General features: G+C 35.5%; 1 long non-coding RNA gene across 3 annotated transcripts; it reads right to left on the bottom strand.

Annotated features, from left to right (window-relative positions):
* Positions 1 to 524: 524 nt before the first annotated feature.
* Positions 525 to 20424, bottom strand: LOC121368416. Of its 3 annotated transcripts, none has more exons than XR_005957514.1 (2): positions 20313 to 20424; positions 525 to 1117 (listed from the first exon to the last, which is right to left on the bottom strand). It is a non-coding gene; the product is annotated as an uncharacterized LOC121368416 (long non-coding RNA). The 3 variants fall into 3 exon arrangements; XR_005957515.1 differs by lacking the exon at positions 20313 to 20424 and adding an exon at positions 2338 to 3874; XR_005957516.1 differs by lacking the exon at positions 20313 to 20424 and adding an exon at positions 1806 to 2322.
* Positions 20425 to 20967: the final 543 nt, after the last annotated feature.

The raw sequence follows: 20967 nt of genomic DNA, 5'->3' as shown, positions 1-20967 counted from the left end.
CATTTACGTCCACTTTTGTAAACCAAAAAATAACAGAGAAATTTCTGTTGTAAGCTTATACATGTTACAAGCAGTTATCAATGTTGCATCTCTGAAAATTTCAAGTGAAAATATAAAGGGTTACTATTATTTCTGATAACATATGTATTCTTGGGGTAGGTTCGAAACCGCTCCAAAATGACAAAAAAACACAGAAATCTTGGAATACGTAATTTAATGACATAATAATTGATGCAAATGTTACATCAGAATAACATTTTCAGTTCACATTTATTTACGCTTATACAATAATGTACATCCAGACCAATAATAAAAAGGAAAACATAAAGGTTTAGATCGCAGATGGAAAGTGGATACACGTTACATAAAAAATAAGCTTCTTGTTTCAAAATATTTTAAAAAATTTACCTAGACTCATAATAATATTGAATACTTGAAGATTTCAATAAAAGATGCAATAAAACTTATCATATGTACCAGTCTTTTAACTCAAACCAGTAAAAACGTATCACACGACGAATGCCAATGATTGGCCAATATGTTTAATCAATTTCTTACAAAAATATTTACATACTTTACACCTTCAATATCATTATTAGAAACAAAGCAATATAAGTAGCCATATTTCACCTTTGAAAGGAATGTCCAAACACTCGTACAATATCAGAAAGGTAAATTTCTATCCAGAAAAAATATCCCCAAAACATATTTTAGCAGCTGAAACACTTAAGGCATGAGACAGCAGTCACACGTGTGCTAAATAATTTACTAAATGCAGCTATGATTATTTTAGTTCAATAAAGTGCTTTATAAAAACAAATTCAAACAATGAATTATTATAAATATAACTATATACCACTTTGAATTATAAAACATTTATGGCTAGATCTACCAAATTTAGCATCCATGAAAGAGTATTAGTCTAAATTTGTCTATGAATTATTGTCACACACTTCATTTCTGTTCCAGGTTCTGTCACAGTTGGAAACAGAAAACATAACAGCATCAAGCTTGAAGTATAATTGAATCTACTGAAAGTTGTCTCATAACCACGTGTACTCTCCCACTTCGTTTCCATTTCAGGTTTCTCCATAGATGCACAGAGACTACACATTTCCTGAATAAAGAAAAATACCCATTATGACCATGGTTATTTATCTTTTTGTTTCAAATATTGTAATTAGTTTGACATAATATTTGTAAACAGAAATATTCATTACATCAGATGAAACACACCTTCAAATGTTTTTTCTGTATGTAGTTATTTTCACTTTACTTTTAGTATCTTTTACAAATAATTAATTCTTTACCATTTTTAACAGTAATATTCATTGATGAAGTGATGAAAAAGTATAATTATACTTAGAATTTAATGTTACTTGGTTACCAAAAAACTGAAGTTTGTGTCACAATGTGAGAAGTTATGGTACCTGAAACATTTTCTTTCAAAAAGGTATTTACAAATATAACAGACTTAAAAAGTACAAATTCTGTTTAATTTATTTCCATTGCATTAATACTATTCTTTTGTATAAAACTGATCCAGTCATATGCTAAACTCATTCAAATGATTTACATAAAAATAGATTTACGTCTATATTTGAATAGTTATGCATTATCAAAATGTTTTTTAAAATCAACTTCAGCTATCAGAAACTGCTGAGTCATCATGATAAGCAAAACATTATTTTAAGTTATTTTGAATTCAATATGCATTGTCTTCTAAAAATAACGTTTCAGTATGATATATATTCTACCCAAAAAGTTAATAATGGGTGGATAAATAATGACAAAGCATCAAATACGTTTAATTTTATCAAAATGTGTCCCTGCTGTGAAGTTCTATAGTTTCGCTTTTGCGGGTCAGTGGGTCAGAGTTACCTCCCTTGAAATATTTTTGATGTCGAATTAAACTAAATTGCTTTTTTTTTTTAAATTACCAAAAAAATATTGTTATGCTGTTTTATTATATTACTATATATATCTATCAATATCTCAGTGAAATCGCCCTTTTTGGGGCAAAATAAGACGTATTCAAAGTCTTTTTGTAGTCGTTCAACTTCGGAAACAGGATATACATCAATCGGAAGGTGTGTACTTGTCATAACAACAAAAAAAACGTGCATAATCGTCATCAAAATAAGCGTATTCTGGCCTTGAACAACACTACCAATTATGAACCAAACTCGTGACATTTCGGAATATGGGCGCAGCTGCGCCCCTAGCGGCGGCTGCGGTCGCTACAGTAAAGTACGTGATTTTTTTTTCTTTTTAATTGTTATTTAAATTTTTTTTAGTTATCACCGTATTTTTAAAATAAAAAACGTGATTACTTACTCTGAATCTATTGCAAACCATTATCCTACTGTAATTTTCACATTTTATATAGGTCCATATAGTTACCGCACGATTTTTGAGGGGTGTTGCGTAACACGAAAAAGGACCGTGTCGATGTTCTAAAAAACGGACGATAACTGTTACATGGAAAATAAATTGGACCTCGCGGTGAGGGTGTAGCGAACACCCAGAAATTATCTCCCCCTTAGAGGTCGCGTCGTCACTATACACCCTAGAGTCTCGCTTTAAACAGCTGTTCGGTAGTGTGATTTGAAGCCACTGGTCGTATAAAATTACTTGTCCACTTCTGTACGAACAGGAAAAGTGGTCATATTTCTTTCAGACGATGATGCATTGCACAAAGAATGGCTGGACTGCATAACGGATCTAGTATATGACAAAATACAACAACAACAAAAAACAAAACAAACAGTGAATCGCTGAAAAACGAGGCGTTTGTATGTCACTGCCTATCCATTCTCGGTGTGTGGATTTAAAACAAAATTAATTATTTATATATTATTTGAATAAAATCTAGTTGAAATATTATATTTTCTTCCTTTTATGTATGCTATGTGGACATTTGTTTATTTGTGTGTTTTGTTCACTGCTTTTTGGTGAGGGGGAGGGTTTAGGTGAGTTCGTCCTACCCCCCTCCCCCCATGGCATTGATCATGTTTGTTGTCGATTATTTAATTAATTAATTAATTTGTTTTTAATCAATAATTTCACAGACTAAAAGAAAAAATGTTTTAGAAACAACACTTTTTTTTATTTATGTACAGGGCCAGCGGAGTGTATTTGAAAGTGGAGATGGGGTGGGAGTACTTATAGTGTGCTGTTTGTTAAAAGGTTGTGAGAGAGAGAGTGTGTGTGGTGTGTGTGTGTGTGTGTGTGTGTGTGTGTGTGTGTGTGTATACATGATATTTGAGGGCCCGAACCTGTTGGTGGGGGTTCGAAGGCATGCTCGCCCAGAATAAGTTTAAATATCAGATGTTAACATAGGGCCCATGACATCTCCAGACTTTTGAGAACAATAACAGGAAAAAAGAGGAGACCATGGCCCTATCGGCCCTCACCTCTTCTACAGCCCCTAATACACAATTTGAAGAAGAAGAAAATAATAGTTTGAGACGTGCAAATAGCATACATACAATATAAACAGAATAGTGAGATGTGGAGTGCCCATTGAGGTGTAAAAACAATTGTTTCTTGAAACCGACCCTACCTAAAAAAAAAAAGGCTTACCCTGATTATTTTTCCCCATTTTTTTGTAAGTTAAAAAGAGTACAGATGTAGTTTTTGGTTGTTGTTTTTTAAAGTTTAGACTGGCCCTACCTAATATTTTTTAGTAATGTTCCCAGAATTTTTTTTAGGTGCAAGGCAGAATAAAATTTTCTTTTCTTCATTTGTTAAACTACATTTGATTATTCCTTTGTTAATCTATCTATAGGGGGCCTATTAGTTGGGTATCTCTTTTGTAAGTTGTAATATGTATGTAGGATGCATTTTCTTTTTATACTAAGCATATCTGAAATTACTGACAAAAACACTACCAAAGGCAGGGCCGTACCCTGACCAAAATCCATGGGGGGGCACTAAATTTTATAAATAATTTTTAACATACTATAAAGATTAAACATTTCTATGCTATTACTGGAGATATATAAAAAAAAAAAAAAGGACAAGATTCTCGGGGGGGGGGGGGGCAGCTGCCCCCCCTGCCCCCCCCGGAGGGTACGGCCCTGAAAGGATGCTGTGATGGTGGTGTAAACAAATAACTCCAATGAAAGTGAAAATGCTGAAATTAAAGTAATTGGTAGGAGTAGCCTGTGTGGTGGCCATGGGTTTACCTTCTTAGTGAGTCAGTACCTATGCCAAGTGTCAAAACCATGGGTCAAAATTATGAAGGCTGTTTTTCTGAAACAGATGTTTAACACCAAATTTAAAATGTGCTGAGATGTTGTCAAAAAATATTAATTTCTTTTCATTACTGGTTATAATAAAGAGACTGTAGAGCTTGTTTTGCAATGTGAGATTTGATTAAATACTTGAGGCATAACAGAACAAACTGTTTTGTTTTTGCTACTGACACAAAAACAAACTAACCATAACAAAATACTTTCCAAATTATAATCTAGAATTTATTTACATAAATATCCTGAAACTGGAAATTTTAATATTCAATAAAATAAATTTCTTTTTTTTTTCTTTTTTCTTTTTTTGAGAGGGTGGGTGGGGTCTCATTTTATTGTCTTTTTTTTTAATTATTGCCTAACTGGACTATTTTGGACAAATGTAGCAAAATCCCAACATTTTATTCTCCAGCAACTGTTTAAGCCTATAACAGTTTATAATACTTTTACTTTTCGAGGTAGTATGTTGACTACATTGTGATAAATTCTAGCATGGCATTGAAAAAACCCACACTGTTGGACTGAAAATATAAATACCAGATAGGTATTGTTTATGTACAGTTTATCAAATACATGTACATGCTAAGCAAGTAACTCATCATACATTGAACATGAAACAAGCCATGTGTGAATACTGCATGTAATGCATCTCTTGAAATGAATGTAATTAGTGTTAATTGGTGTTGTACCTATATTCACGTTAAACTATTAGTAAACCATAAGTGTACTTTTATATATAGTCATAATTATTTATTGCTGCATCTGGTTTTAGAAATCCACATTTGTAAAATAGCAGTATTTTGTTTCTTTAATTTATAATTTATTACTCTTGCAGCCTTTGGAGAGAAAAAATAGTATAATGTCTAAAGCAGTTTTCAATTGCTGTTAATTTCATTATCAGTGCAAATCATGGAAAGTCATGAATTTTCATGGTAAATAAGTATGAACCATGATAAAGATTATTTACATTGGACTTTTCTTAATATAAGTACTGAAAAGTATAAAATTTAGATACCGGTAGGTCAAATAAATGTATGTTAAAACAGGCTCAGTGAAATCAGAATTCCTATCAGATTATGTCATTTTGTACACACAAATTAAATTATTTACATTAACAAATTATAAATATTGAAAAACAATACCACTGTCATTTCTAATTTCATGTAAATGTGTATGAAAAAGCATTGTTATATTTCTACTTACATGTGAAAAAAAAAAAAAACTTAAGAAAAAAACCCCTATATATTTAATATTTTAAATTTCCTATTTATTTTTCATCATTTGAAAATTTAATATTTATTTCTGTAATTATATATGTATGTTATTGATTTTTTTTTAATTTATTACATGTATACATATAAACATTTTTTATTTTTTTTATTTTACATTGAATATATTTATTTATTTTATTTATTTATTTTGTTTGGGTTGGGTTGGGTTTGGGGTTTGTTTTGTTTTTTTCATTGAAATAATTTATTAAAAATAATTGTTGACAAATTTGGTTGAATTTACTCTACTCTGCAAACGAATAATTTGTGGTTTTAAACACGTATATCTTCATATTAAATCGCGATAACAAACATTGAATAGTAAATGAATGAATGAATGTTTAACGACACCCCAGCACGAAAAATACATCGGCTACTGGGTGTCAAACTATGGTAAACAAATAACATTGAATAGAACCCGGAAGTAAACAGCGAAGAATGGAGCGTGGCGTTTTACAAATTAAACCTTTATTAAATGCTGTTACCGTTTTTTTTATTGCACACACTCAAGTATTATCAGTCAAATATGTACACATTTAATGGTTTTGGGATGGTGGATATATGATAGAAAGTTGTAAGAATGGTAGGGAGTAGCCTACGTGGTTGTGGAAAACCCACGATTTAGCTGGACATTATTTTGTTCTTTTTTATTCTTCCATTATTTTTTTTTACTACCAACTGCGGAATTTCGTAGATTTTTATTATTTACTTTAATTTTTAGCCGTTCTACGCTTTAGTCACATACATGCTCACAGTTAGGTCGGGAATAATAGAGTGGATATACCGATCGGTGCTTTACCACAATACAAATTTACAAAAAGGAATGGTGTATAGTGCACGAGCGCCACCTGTCGGAAAGTCTGATTGTTCGCCATTGGTACCGTACAGGCATGATGCACTAATCATAAGCGTACGGGATCCCGTTTTGTTTTGTAGGGGTGGGAGAGGGAGAAGGGCAGGCTAATTTGTGCCCGAATTAAACGAAAATATCACCAACTAAAAAACAACATCTATTAGTTTTAGCGTTACTGCCAACCAGCTATATATAATATAGGGTTTCAAACGAAGCACTACACAATTTTACATGGATTTAATTACAAATAGTATTGTGGGAGAAATGTTGGAAATACTAGTACATGATGAAAAGGTTTCAGGCCAGCTCAATTTGCCCGAATGTCTCTGTCGTATTCGCCCGAATTTTAGATTTTGGTACTAATAAATTTATCAAAATACAATAGATCCAACAGTGCAACACAACTACAGTTTACCTCATGATGATTAATTTATCTTTATAACATTTGCAGATGTGTGTGCAGGGAATGGGTCGACCCCCCCCCCCTTTTTCGGTCCTTGCTCGAGCAGATTAAAAAAACCAAAAGCAAATTCAAATACATATTCCGGCGGAGCATTACAGAAATCCCCTATAAATTTCGCTCTCCAGACACCCCTACCTAAAATCCCAGCACACATGCCTGATTTGTTAAAAAATTGTCATCCACCATACACCATTATTACAAAACATTCACTGCTTATATACGCTTATTCATAAAAAAGCCATGCACCCCCCCCCCCCCCCCCCCCCCTCAAAATCCTTGGATCCGCGACTGGTACAGTATAGTACATGCTTTAATCTATTTCAATAATAAAAACAAAAAACCGGTGGCGCCACATAATTATGTGTGACACGCAACGAGAATGTTTTGTGATTGGTTATTGAAAATAATGTAGGTCAAGGTATTCTCCAGACTACTTCAGCAAATATTCGTAACCTATCGTTTGTAATTCATTTTTAAAAAATGAGAACAAATATATATCCACTCAGTAGTAATTAATAATACCAATGTGAATGTTGAAAAGGAAAAACTGGCAGAAAAACAACACACAACAAAACAACGACGAACACCGAGCACATGTGCGTATTCGATCATATAGTCGACTAACTGTTCAAGCAAACATAGCTAGTTATAATATCGTCTGCTGTAGTAGGCCCTATAAGTAATCACGTTGTAATTATTAATGAAAACGGTTAGCAGCACATGCAAGCAATGTGTACTATTGCTGTCAAATTGTATGGCGGGAAATGTGCTGTCACATGACCTATTGTTTATAAATAGAAATAGGGAAATGGCGCTTTTCGATGACTGTTTATGCCGTCGGATTACAATTATTTGATTGTGTTTGTACCTTTTTTAGGCATTAAAAGTGATACTTCTTCTAGTTTAAAGCAACTGTCATAATGTAGTTCATATATAATAGTATATTATGACAACTTTGTAGAGATAAAAGAAACCGCTACCAAAAAACCCCAAGAACCAATAACAAACAATAGCACGCGCCATTTGACGGGTCATTTTTGTTTTCAAAAAAACATAAGATGTACAACAGCAATTTAGCAAATGTTTGGATATGTCATTCTAAGACTATTTATTGACATTTTCTTACTTTGTTTTTGACAAAAATGTCAACAATTAATTTAGAAAACGATTTTTAAATGAAAACAATGCAGTGACGTCATTGTGATGACGCTTGACGTGTATACACGGGTTAATATATAATAAAAAAAAAACATTCCAATTTCTCCCATGATTTCAATCTGTTTCGACACAGTTTCTCAATTTCCTCCAACTGTCTTCTGAGCTGTCCACAAATAATCATAAGAGACAAGCAAAAGAAGTTGAAAGATAAGATGGCTTCCCAGATTGGGAAGATACAAGATCAAATTCAGAAGAAAGAAAGGAAAGGAGGTAGTGGCAACATCACAGAAAATGCATGCACGCGATTTCATTAACGATTTGGCTCTAGACTTTAAAGTTTTATAAACAAAGGCCCCGTTGAAGGAGGCTGTTCAAGCATCAGGACCTACTCCAACCTACATGTAGTCTGAATCAGACGGAGAAAGTGTGACAAAAAACTCTACATATCTGAAAAATGGCTACAGCAACATTTATTCCAGTGTGAGCCCTGCATTTTAATTGCTAATTATTATTTTATTCAGTGGCAAAGTCAGAAATTAAGGAGCCCGCCTCTTGTTATTGAAAAACAGTGGTGTTGTCATCGTGACAAGTGTCTATTTTTATGATTTAACTGTTGTTAATCCATCGCTGATTGACTACAACACAAAATGTAGATGTTTAGAATCATTAGATAACTTTGATGGACCCCAACCATTTCCCTGTTGGTGCATTTTCTGTGGATCCAAAATGGTTTTAATTAAGTACTTAATTTGAAGTAACTTATCCATCTGATGAGGTTAACCATCCAAAAATTACCTATTTTAACGAAACCTGTTCTTAGTGTTGGGCCAGCATACATATCATTTCAATATGAGCTATTGTGAATATACATTTTTATCTTTAATGTTGAAACATTTGCAGTTTACCTCAACTGTACAAGTATATTAAAATGTTGGTAATATCAGTCATTGTATTCTTGAACTGGACCATATACATAATGTAATGTATATTATCAGGGATGGATCCAGATTTTTTAGGGTATGGTGCAAGGTTTAAGAAGGGCAGCTATAGTACTCATAGTGTAAATGCAATATAGAAAAATGAATGAATGAATGAATGAATGAATGTTTAACGACACCCCAGCATGAAAAATACATTGGCTATTGGGTGTTAAACTATGGTAATGCAAACAAATAAAGTCATCAACATCAATATAAAAATTCAAGATTTAAATAAAAACACAGTGTAAAGAACTGTGCAAAAATACAAATATCACACATAGATACTGACTTTTACTCAAAACTTTAATTGTATCCCGAAGAAAACAAGGGGATTTGTGCTGTATTGGCCATTCTCAGAGAATGTTACCCCCCTGCACCACGGTGAGAAAAAGAGCACCCAACAAAGTGAAAATGAGTAATTACAGTAACTTGCATTACAATGTTTACATAATAACTTTTGCAAAAACATCCAGCTGACCAAGATATTACATAATCCCACTAGTTTTATTAGTTTTAATTGTACATGTATTTATCTGTTAAACACTAAACAGTAGGTTTTCAGGGCAAGTTAAAATGGGGGGTACACCCCCCCCCCCCCCTAAACCCTTCCCTTGGATCTGTGGTTGATTATTATTATATATATATATATTTTATGCATATAATGTCAAATTACATTGATTTAATTAATTTAGAAAACTGAATTCATGTACTGGAACTGAATTCATGTATCCTGGATTCCTGGTGTCATATGTTTTCGATACAATAAGCAAAAAATGTAAATATAATAAAAACAATACTTTGTACATACAATAATACTTTACCGGTACCTATCACAAGTTACATTAGTTTATTATGATAAACAGTGTTAATCCCCATGAACGTCAAGTTTTCCTATAAAAAAAAACCCATGCCATTAAGACATACAGGCGTTTCCACTATATTATTTTGACAAACGTCATATGTTTTTGATACTTTCAATGACTGTCTATTTTTGCCCTTGTTACGACAGTGTAGGATCTATACTCTGTGCAATAATTTACATCAAAATCTTTTGAAAATAAAATTATAGAATGTTTGCAACTTGTAAAAAAAATATTGAATAATTTTCAGACCAATAAACACTGCTGACTGAAAACATATTTACATTATGTTTTTGTCATAAGTTAATGTCTAATCATCTTGTTCTATGTATCAACAGCAGCAAAATTCGGATTGCCACCTTAAGTACTCTGACAGAGGTACAGAACCATATATTTTCAAAAAATCTAACTCTACCAAACCACCTTGATTTGTAGTAAATGTAAATGTACGTGTAAACATGCCGCCACCAGAAACTGCTGAAAAGAACTTTGCTGTGAATGACATAAGAGGTAACCCAACCAGCTTGCCATAAATTTTATTGTTCAGTATAGATAGACCCAGTGGTTTTCCGTTTCATGTTTTTGTAAATTCCATTACATTTCCGTTTCAGAATACAATATGTAGGTCTAATTAACAATTTAAATAACACAAGTTGTGACAAATTAACATAACAGGCAGACAACGCTGTTTACTTTTTACTTTTTCATAATTCTTGACAAAATATTAATTTTTTAAGTTTTAAAAGATGAAAAAAATAAAAAGTACCTTTTGTCAAATATATCCTATAAATTTTTTTACCGTTGGGTCGGTTTTATTTACTCTGTACGAAACCAAAACAAGGGTCCGAAAATTGACTGGCGTCGACATGCGTCGCTATTTGTTGTTAAATCAAAGTTGGCCTTCATATTAGTAGCGAAAAATTGGAGCAAAGGTTACAGTTATAACAACTATATAAAGCATAATTGTCCAACAATTGAGTGCACTGTTTTATTCAACAGGGCTTAGTGTTAACAAAAAGTAAACATTTATTTTTATCACTGCTTTGACAGTCTAATGTCGTCTGCAATGTGAAGTATGCGTATGACACAGCAGAAATAAAGTAACATTGCAACGTTCAGCCAGCCGTTTTTTTTTATAAACGTTTACAAACATATTTTGACTGGTTCCCGACGCGATCATTCGGTTTAACGTGTAGCGTAAAAATCAGTCTTCCAAGACAAGCGTTAGCAACAAACCGCTGGCTGAACTTACTCCTGAAAAAAACAAAACCTGTCCCGTCTGCGCAGGCACAACAGACACAGCAGTAAACCAGTCCCAAGTTAGCCAGCAAATGTTTCGCTAACGTTCGCAAAGTATTTGGTTCCCAACGTGGCCATTTGGTTTACCGTGAAGCATATAATCCAATCTAGTGGACGTTTTTCCGCTCGGTCTGGCTGAATGTAGCTCCAGTAAATACGACACTACGCGTTTGCCAATAGTAATGCACACTGGCTAATCGTCAGTTTTACAGTGTGTGGCAACAGTAAAATGGTATTAATTTTTTTAACTTCGCAGAAAATCGTAATTCTGTTTCACAATGGGAATTCCGTGAATTCCATCCATTTTCCACGGAAAATCACTGGGTCTATAAAGATCATGTGGTTTATCGTCTAACTTTGAAATGTCAGATGTCAGTGTTGCAGATGACAACTTTGCAGGGATTTGTGACACCTGGATTTTGCTATGTGAGGCATTTCCTTTGTACCAAAATATTGCATTTGAAAAAATAATAACATGCACAATATTTATGGTATTTAAATTAAAACATAAAGTTGGCAGCTTGACTTGAAGCATTTTCAATATTGAGAAAAAAAAGACACTTTGTTGTTTATGTTCAGGCTGATAGTGACGTAATATCTCGCATAATCTCACGATATATACAGTTATAAATGAAATATCAAAAATATATGTCGATCGAAATTGTATGGCGGTATGATACCATATATCGTCAACGTCCCTAACTGCGTTATGCTTCAAATTCCGTTCACTTTGTTTTCTTGTGCATGGTTTGCGCAATCAACATCCGATTTGTTGTCATCGGCATGTCGTTCATTTATGAAGTTTTTCTTCACAGTTCAGGAACATTTTGATAAACAATAAAGTTGAGAAAAGTAAGTATCTAAATACAAAACTTTACAAACCCCTAAAACCATTAATTTTACTAAGTCGTTTTTGTTTATTCCTTAAAATTACCGATATCGGAGCCACATGACTTGTAGAAATTGACTTAAAATGGAGAAAGATGAATTAACATTTGGTGCGTGTCACATGACCTCACACGTGCCATATCAACAAGGCTAAAGAATTAAATTTTTATGATTGTTAAGACCCCTGTTGTTAGAATTTGTTTTCAATTATTATATTCGATCTGCAAAAGGTATGCTACATTTTTGTGCCTCTATTGTTGTGAATAGTATTCATAATCCATTCATAACAGTTGTAAATAATTTTGAGTACATATAAATTTTGTTAATTTAGAATCAATTCATTGCAAAATGTGCTTTCAGTTTGTTTATCACTGTGTTTGCTGTTGTATCATATAGTCTATCTATTTCCCAAAAGTTGCTATAATAATCCACAACCACTAGGAAATCTCTTTTCTCAATTGTGAAAAGATCAACTCCAACCTTTTGCCACGGTCTCACCGGAATCTCCTGTAGAATCATCGTTTCTTTTTGCTGTTCAACCTCATACTTGCAACATGTTTCACACCTTGATATGTACTCCTTAATGTCACTAGACATCCCTGGCCAGTACAAATTTTCTCTCGCACGTCTCAGACATCCCTCTGTGTCAATATGCGAATTGTGAATTCTCTGTTTCATCTCTGCTCTCAGGTTTTTTGGAATAACCACTTGTTCTGAACGAAAGATCAATCCATTCTGGACCGAAAGTTCATCTCGCATATGAAAATATGGTGAAACTTCCACAGGAAACTCATTTTCATTTTTTGTCTCCGGCTATCCTTGAAGAATTACTCTCTTTAGTTTCTGTAATGTGTTATCCTTTTCTGTTTCACTTCGAATCTGTTCCAACCTCACACTTGTAATTGGTAAAAATCTTGCCATGTTAATATGTTCGAAGTCAGCTTGATTCTCATTCAGTGTATCAGGTAAGTACGCCCTTGATAGTGTATCTGCGAGTTTCATCTCCTTCCCTTTCTTATAAGAGATCTGCACGTCATACTTCTGCAATCGTAGAAGCATACCTTGAAGTCGTCTCGGAGCATTGTGAAGTGGTTTCGAGACTATGTTTTCTAGTGGTTTATGATCACTCTGAATATACACATGTCTTCCATAAGTATACTGATGAAACGTTTCAAGTGAGTAGACCACTGCTAACATCTCCTTTTCTATCTGTGCGTAGTTACACTCACTGGCTGTTAATGCTCGACTAGCATAACACACTGGTTTTCCACACTGCAACAAAGCTGCACCAAGCCCTTTAGAGCTTGCGTCATACTGAATAGTCAGCTTTTTGGATGGATCATAGGTCAGCACAGGCGCCTCAGTCACCATCTGCTTTACTCTCAGAAATGCTTGCTCCTGAGCATTTGACCACAACCATGGAGTATCTGTTCTTGTTAACCGACGCAATGGTTCCAACACTTCAGATAACTTTGGCATGAACTTAGCCAAGTAGTTAACAAATCCATTAAACCTCTGTACTTCTTCCACGTTTCTTGGATTCTGCATATCCAATACAGCACGAATCTTTTCTGGGTCGGGTTTTACACCTTTATCTGTTGTCAGGTGTCCCAAGAACTTTACTTCTTTCTGACACAGTTTCAGTTTATCTTTGTTTATTTTCAGGCCACGTTCCCGACATCTTTCCAGCAAACCTTGTAGTTTTTGTTATCATGATCAGCTTGAACTTCTTCATCAGTGTCTCTTCCTCCATAGACAATGATATCTGTGACACAAAGCACTCCTGGAAGACCCTCTAAAGCCTGATGTAAATGTTTCTGAAAATTTCTGGTGATACACTCAGACCAAATGGTAGTCTACACCATCGGAACCGACCAAATGGTGTATTGAAAGCAGTCAAGAAACTGGCTTCTTCACCAAGCACTAAGTGCCAAAAGCCAGCTCGCAAGTCAACAGTAGTAAACATTTTCGCATTTGACAGTTCTGGCAACAATTCATCAATAGTTGGCATTTCATAGTGTTCACGCTTCAAAGCTTCATTAAGAGGACGAGGATCAATACATATACCTCCATTTTTCTTGGAAGTCACTACCAAAGTGCTCACCCAATCCGTAGGCTCTTCAACCTGGACAATAACACCTAGTTGCTGCAATCGATCAAGTTCATTTTTAAGATCATCTCTTACTGAAACTGGTACTCTGTTGTGATGAGACACAACCGGTTCGAAACTCGGGTCAACTTTCAAATGGACTTTCCCTGGCAGTGTACCTAATTCACCCTCGAAAACATCTTTAAAGTTTTCAACAATTCTCTCTGATTGTCTAAGACCAGCATCCACCTTTGAAACACGTTTGAAGTTTTCTGTATTTACTGTAATCAGCTGCATCTGCTGACTAGCACGAGCACCAAGTAACGGCATCAATTCCTTATCTACAACCATGAACTCAACATTGTACTTCTTCCCGTTCGAGGGATTTCTCACAATCACTCGACATGTACCTAGTGGAATGACTTCCGTCTTGTTCCACATCTGCAACGTTTTATTACACGATGTCAACTGACGGTTTGCAAAATACTTCTTTGGCAGAATATTAACTGATGCTCCCCACTCAACTTGAAACCATACGGGAATTGAGTCTATTGTCATTTCCGCAAAAATCTCTGCCGATATAGGAATTGCAACCTTCTCGACAGAATTCACAGCTTCTGGCTTTGTGTGAACAGATTGAATCCAATCACTACCACTGGATTCTGAATCATCATATGCACATGCTTTCTTTTTTGTCGGCACATTTTAGCGAAATGGTTCTTTTCACCACAAGAGTTACATTTTTTCCCCCAAGATGGACATTTCTCACGATCAAATGGATGCTCTTTTCCACAAAACTTGCATCTACCATGGCGTTTTGTCTTTACTTTGTGTACATCTTCAGTACCACTCATGGCCTTGAATCTTGAGGCAGTAGCTTCAGAGCCTTTAAAAATATCAATGCATTTCTCTAAGGCCAGGTTACGTTCCCTCAACAGTCGTTTACGAGTGTTTTGGTCGGAAATACCAATTACCATTCTATCTCGAATTAAAGAATTCTGTAAACAGTCACAGAAGTTACAGGTTGTAGCTAGAGTACGCAGTTCTGTAACATAACCATCTATGTTCTCATCCTTCTTCTGTATTCTGTTGTTGAACACGTACCTCTCATAGGTTTCATTTATCTCACCTATTGTGAATGCATCAAACTTCTCAAAGATAGTTTGTAAATCATTTTTATTCTCTTCATCTGTGAACTGCATAGCATTATACACCTTTAATGCTTCAGGCCCTACTGCATGTAAAAACATTGCCGTTCTATACTCATCTGTTTGTTTGGCTAATTCTGTAATAATCTCATAATTGTTCCACATTTGTTTCCACATCTTCCAATTCTCCGCAACATTACCAGTCATATTTAACTTGCTTGGAGGGGCTATGCTTGGCAGTTGCACCTTAGAAGTGGCACCAATTTCATCTCCGCTGTCACCCATTTTGAAACTGGCTATAACATGTGCGTTCAAAAAATAGATTTCTCTGCAACAATCTGTCTGTAATACGCGATCCACGTAGCGAAAACACAGGGTTTTGTTTTTTTTAGCAAACTATTACTTCATTTAGTAACTTAACTCTGATCATATTACTGAATTATGTTCATTAAAGTATCTGTTACGAGATTTTTTGTTGACATCGAGTCATTGCGGCGCGATTGCCGAACACTGAACAGTTCGCAGCACATGATTCGTAATCGAATCAAAACAAAGTTCACTGCAAATACATCAAGTATTTCAGTCTATATTGGGACGGGAAAACATCTTACCACTCGCTGCCACCATGTTTCAATATGCGTTGTTTATCAGCAGATCTAAACAACAACATCGGGCAACGGGCAACTATATTTACGTGCCCCTATCCACGAGGGTTCAGGCACGCCCACTACGGAATTAGCCTCTGACTTCGCCAGTGACTGACTCCGGAGCAGGGGGGGGGGGGGGGGGGGGGGGGGGGTGGTGTAAGTTTGAAGTGGGCGGAATTTGGAAAAAAGCCATTTAGTAAGCGCGGACCGAATAGCAGACACTTCATAAACAAGAAGTAACACCGAGTGGGAGCCGTGTTCTGATTGGCTGAATTTCGATTCCTCGGTGAAGCCTGTTTTTTACCTAAGTCTACAAAGAGTACTGCATACCGATACATGTCTGGACTCTAAAATTTTAGCCAAAAATGGTTAAGACTGCTCGGCCGAAAAGTTTTAAGGTGATTTTGAGCAATTGAACGGGCGCCAAAATAAAATGCGTTAGACTATTTATAAAAAAATAAATATAAAAATTTTGAACTGCGTTCCAAAACATTTAAAGTCTAACTAGCCCAATAAAAGAGGTTAGTACTCACGGAGGTAAAGGTTGTTAGGAGGTTGGGGGCTACGGCGAGCCGATGAAGTCGGTGGCGTCCAGATGTGGAAGATCATGCCGGTAGGGAGAGGCTGCTACCATCTTTGTGATGTGACTGTACTCTGTCCCCGCCAGGATTTTGAGGACGCGATGTAGTGACGGGTTGTCCATCTCCTTAAGTAGCAGCGCTTGATTGTATCTTCCCTTCCGGCGAACGGTGACGCAAACTGCAGTGATATCCACATCCACCTGGACTCGATGGACAGCAAATTCCCCTTCATCGGACTCGGTCGGTAGCGGATGATATGCGCTATGCTTCGGCTCACTAATGAGCTGGCGCACGTCCTCGATGTTGATCTTCATCAGCTGTTGGAACCGCGGATGGAGTTTGCCGGCCTTCAGTGTCCATGGTCCCTCTGGTTGTTCATCTGGATTCGGCGGTTTAGTCGGGCGACTTGGCTTGGCTGGAGTGGCACTCGGGGGAGTGGTCGCCTTCCTCTTAACCACAGCCGTCTTCCGGGCCTGGGTCTCAACGGGTGCCACCGGTTTAATCGGCGACAAGTCCGGAAGCCCAGAAGTAAAGGCAGGCGGATCGGGTTGGATGTACGACGAACTGCAGAAGACTCAGTCCGGCATGTCACTTTCCTCGGTTCCTGCAGAGGGGACGTTGATGACTGGGGCCGAGACCACTTCCATCTTCGTCTTCCTCTTCAGTTGAGTGGCGTTGGGCGATCCAGCAGACGGAGTCGCTGCCGGCGGTTTAGCCGCCGGTTTTGTCTCCCCCTGCGCCGCCGCTGGCGCACGTCTCCTCTTCCTCCACCTTCCTTTCTTCGGTGGTACCGGGTCCCCGTACACCAAGGTCACGGAGGCCCGTGACCCGGTGTACGATACCCGGTACTCTAACAGCATTCCGTAGGATTTGAGCAATCCCCCCAGGTGGGGGGGCAGATCGAGAGAGCAAGGGCTGACGTCCGTCTTCATCGATAAATAATACAGAATGTACAACAACATTGGTTTAATGACTACTGCCTCGTGGCTTTATTCTCGGAACCGAACATGCGGGTACTTCGGCCCTATCCGCCATTGTTTATCACGTGACGCGGTGAAGCTTCTCCTTAGTTACGTATGGTTTGATAGTGAATTTAGTCAATTTCAGTCGATCATTTCAATCAGTTAACTGCCAAGATGCCTAAAACATGTTGTGCAGTTGGCTGCATAAACCATAACTTGATGTTAAAAAAATATCGTTTTACAAATTTCGAAAAGAAGAGACCAGACGCCGCTTCTGGGTAGAGGCACTAAAACGTGACAAACCTGATGCAACGCCATGGCTTCCCCCACGCAGACTGCGACTACGTTGAGTTTAATGTGGTTGCTTGTCAACAATAACCGACGTTAATAGCAACCAAAATGGTTAAAGCATGTGCATTGATAACATTTCCACATTATACTGTAAATAAAATACACAATTCCATATACTTTCATGAAAAAAAAACCCCGGATGCATCCAGTTCTTGAATAAAGAGTATACTCTTTTTATCATCAAATTTGTGTGGTCTTCATTTTTCATTTAATCTAATTTTAGTTCAATCAAGACATTCTCTATACTTGTATTTATTTTGCCATCTTCGGCTACTACATCTATTTAATTATTTTTATTTTTAAAATAAAAAGTATGTACAGTTAAATTACACACACACACACACACACACAATAATAATAATTTATTATACAAGTTGTTTTTTAAACTTTATTTATTTTTTGTGCGTGTGCAAATGTGTCTGTAGCAGGCCTGCAGTACGAACATATAGGTTTTCAACTACTTTATATATAAATATGGCTTCTCCCCCTAACAAGGTTGTCCCTACTACTCAAGATTTTGCCCCCCTACCCCACTCCAGATACTACAGTAATACATTTGGGCTATTACACGTCCGCTGGTACAATATTATTGTACCTGCGGACGTGTAATAGCCCAAATGTATAATGTATTAAACAATAAAGGTATACTTGTATCTCGGATACATACATACATACGCATACATGTGTACAATATATATATATATATATATATATATATATATATATATATATATATATATATACATGTTTCTGGGTTTTTTAAAATTTACTCTGTTATAAATCAATGTAATTTGGTGGTTGTGGCACATTTGTAGATTTTGCTTCTGTTCAAGTTAAAGGACTTACCATTTTGAATCTACATGTCGTTTTATGGTATTCTGCAGTTCTTCGGATTGTGTGTGTGTGTGCGTGCGTGTGTGCGTGCATGTGTGCATACAATCTGTTTCAGCAATTATCTGCAATAAAATGAATGGTCATCGCCATATTTGATATTTGTTTTCCTTTCTAAAAACACTGTTTCACATGGAGAATAATATGGCATTTAACCATCTCATTCATACATTTTCCTTTAATATGCTACATAAGTGCATCAATACAAGAGGTAATTTAACCCAGGTTAAAAGCAACTTAGGTTAAATATGTGTAGCAGAAGGCATATTGATGCAGATCAGTTTACTAACAATCATGATATTTGCCCCATCTCCTTTCTCCACCTGTATCTTAGTTTTGTACATATTACTTAAATTTAATTGCAATAACAATTCCAGTACAGCCCAAGACAAAATCTGCAATATCCACTGACTAGGTATAAAACAACACACACACACATATATATATATATATGTGTGTGTGTGTGTGTGTGTGTGTGTGTGTGTGTGTGTGTTTGTTAATCATTATTTACTCAGGTAAGTTTTTGTGTTTTATTAATAAATATACCATGTTAAACCCTATTATTAAAACAGTTATATGTTTATTCGATGAGGTAACACTATGTTTTAGTAGGTTGTAGATCGTGACATGAAAATAATATGGGAGTTATTAATTGCTACCCTAACTTAGATTATGGGGGGCAATTTAAAATATTAATATTCACATGCCAAAGGGAGCTATATATTATTCTCCTTGAACTAATCTCAGGGGAGTGATGGGTAGCTAGAGAGAGATATAACTCCCCTTAGGTCTGAGGTTGGCTATATTTTATTATTGGTATTTTCTTTTCGCATGCATTCAAGCGGTAAGGAAGGCCAACATCGTGAGATATTTTCACAATCTGTAAAAACAAAATCATTTCATTAATTCAAGAAACTGGGTTTGTTTTTTAAAGAATAAAAGAATGTATTCAGTGGAACATTTTCACTGTTGCCAATACATCTATATAATAAGAATGACAATAATAATACTGTAATTTAAAGTTGTAAAGTAACAACTTTGCAATTGTTTAATTATTACATTCTATTTGGAAATAAAATAATTATGTTAAATCATAAAAATAATTATCTTGAATCGTGCATATAAATTTTATTATTATACATACAAATTATATATTTTGTAGCCCACATCATAATTATTATAATATTAATAATTATTTTATCATTTCAAAGTTGTTAAAATTTATAACAAAAACTGTTCTGCCCAACCTGCCTCTAGTCAGGTCCCATCGACAATATAAGCTATACGGAAACATGTCGGTAATAAATATAGACTGTACTAATTCATATTCCCGTTCGCTTCTATTATATGACAACCCAAGCTGCTATAATACTCATAAGACATGCTGCAACTATGTGTTAGCTACAAAAAATAAATGACAATATGCAAGGCATGCAAAAAGTTAATATGATAACTTTATTCTATGTAAAACAGTAATCATTAAGGCTTTGCTTCACCCCCCAAAGACCCGGATGATCGGTAACTAGGCCGTGTGACGTCACGCCGGTTCCGAGAATATGACATTAAAAATAAAATTCGACTCTGTCGAAAACAAATTCTGACAGTTACCATGACATTTTACCTGTTCAAATTCGTTTTAACATGTAGCATTTGGACAATGAATATGTATTCATTAACGACTAAGGTCAATACAATCACAGAAAATAGAAGTTGACATTTTGTACTGAAATAAAACTAGCGAATTTTTCTATCCAATAAGAGGATATTGGAGGTCAGGTCTTTCCGGAATATAGTTCCCACATTGATTTACTTTATTGTCTTTCTGTATCAATATATTTATAGTGCTTTTTGCCATAAACAATTATTTCTTCCACAATACAGTAAATATTAATATATTACAATTCTGAAATATGATTATTAGTTTAGGTATCAATGCGCATCCGGCTTCTCACCCCCTTACCTCTGCCGCTAGCTTCCTGATTTTGTTCGCTGGGTTGAAATTAATAGATATAGATAGAAAACAATTATTGCAATATTAATTTGGCATCACTTAAAGTATTTTAAATAATTGTGCTTTAGAATTTGTTCATTGCATTGTTTATTACTTAGTATAATATTGTTGTTGTTTTTTTAATTAAATTGTATCTAATCATAATACCCACAGATACTAACATGTTCAGTCCCGCTGTTGCATAAGGGACCAAAACCTTACCGGCTCTGTACAGGACGTTCCTACACAGCACGGTTCTGCACAGGACGGTCTATGGTATACGCTG

This window comes from Gigantopelta aegis, chromosome 3, assembly GCF_016097555.1.
Source record: "Gigantopelta aegis isolate Gae_Host chromosome 3, Gae_host_genome, whole genome shotgun sequence".
Taxonomy (NCBI): Eukaryota; Metazoa; Mollusca; class Gastropoda; order Neomphalida; family Peltospiridae; genus Gigantopelta; species Gigantopelta aegis.
This window is presented reverse-complemented; position numbering and strand designations above follow the sequence as displayed.